Below are 1,630 nucleotides of genomic sequence, written 5' to 3'. Positions count from 1 at the left end.
AAAATGCTGTAATTTGTTATTTTTGGCACACATGGTTTCTTGAAAAAGAAAGAACGTTAATTATTTCCAATTTGACCTTCTATTGGCAGTGAAATGGAGTTATTTAAATTATCTTAATGGTAATGGTTTTTCTCCAGCTAAATCTGCTTCTGACATTCTGGGAAGCTGCTCAATGGCTATAAGTTTATTTACTTTTTCCTCGTTTCATTTAGTTTGTAACAGTTTTATTTGCCTTTAGTCCATATATCATACATTTCAACTGTTCAATGATATCAAGATTTGTATAATCATTTTAGAACATTCCTTTCTTCCTTGTACTCATTGTTAATAGCATAATTATTTTTTAATCATGGTAAAAATATACACAGCAAGGCATTTTCCAATTCAACAATTTCTACATGTACAATTTAGTGCCATTGCTTATATTCTTTGTGTTGTACAACCATTATTAATATCCTTTTCCAAATTATTCTGTCATCATTAACATATTGCTCTAAAGGAAGTTTTGAATTTGCTTCCATAAAGTGAATTAGTTAACTGAAACAGTAAGTTATAAGACACAACAAGGGCCTGGAAATCGAGTGGTCTAGCACATCAACTGTGTCTGGTGGCTTTTCTGCCAGCACTGCCTTAAAACCATACCTTACCCCTTAAGCTCTGTGGATAGCATTTGTATTAGCATGATAATAAAAAGAAAGGAGAGTGGAGGAGCCCATGGGCATTCACACAAGACAAAAAATGATGGTTACTCTGAAAGCCAAGCTCTATCTTAAGCAGCATCATGCTGAGAAAACACAAATGGAAAAGACTATCAAGCTACATGAAAAGAGAAACACCACACAAAAGAATGAGGGGAAGGCTCCACAGGGTACATTACCTGGCTGGCTGGCTGCTGGACAGAGAGGGTCAGTCCAGAGTGAAAGGACATTCCAAGAGGATTAAACAAAAACGAAAAGAGGAAGTAGGAAAACGGGAAGTCCTTCTGCACACAGGCCATGCCCAGGGGAAAACTGAAATACTAAAAGCAATTTGAAAAGGAAGGAGGAAAGAGAAGGTTTGGGAAACGATGCTTTGTTGCTTTGTTGGGGTTGGCTTTATCTGTAAACCACCCAAATATAAATGATTCCTCAGACCAATGGGCTTACAGTTTGAAGGCGCATATTTTGCATCCTGAACTTAATGCCACCTTTTGTTTTCCAACACTGGGTGTAAAGAAGAATCCCTGGGCTCCACTGGAAAAAATGTTGGGCGTTATAACCAAAAGTACTGTCTGTCATAGAAGTGACTGTGAGTTAGCTTGGCCGTGTGACACAAAGGGACAAGGTGATATGGGGGAAATATACCCAGGTTACAAACAATCCTGGGAATGACGATGCACGAATACAGTCTTACCCATCTGATGGCAGTTTCATATAAAGAACTCTCTTTATTTGTGAGGATGACAAATCAATGGGGAAAATTGTCATTGTTGCCCGGCTTTTCTGAGTCCCACTCAATATTTTAAATGCCTAAAGTAAGCAAGAGAACTATTTATAAGAAAAACAAAACATTTAATTGATCCATTTGAGGGGAAAAAAAAGGAATTGTGACGCCTGGCTGTATATTTGATGCCCATTGACATCAAAGAACT

General features: G+C 37.5%; 1 pseudogene; it reads left to right on the top strand.

Moving 5' to 3' along the window:
- Window positions 1–741: 741 nt before the first annotated feature.
- On the top strand, window positions 742–1,416 carry LOC142456181 (ribosome biogenesis protein NSA2 homolog pseudogene; annotated as a pseudogene).
- The last annotated feature ends 214 nt before the right edge of the window (window positions 1,417–1,630 follow it).

The sequence above is a fragment of the Tenrec ecaudatus genome, chromosome 9, assembly GCF_050624435.1.
Source record: "Tenrec ecaudatus isolate mTenEca1 chromosome 9, mTenEca1.hap1, whole genome shotgun sequence".
Lineage (NCBI taxonomy): Eukaryota > Metazoa > Chordata > Mammalia > Afrosoricida > Tenrecidae > Tenrec > Tenrec ecaudatus.
The sequence above is the reverse complement of the archived record's forward strand: the minus strand, read 5'-3'. Positions and strand labels throughout refer to the sequence as shown.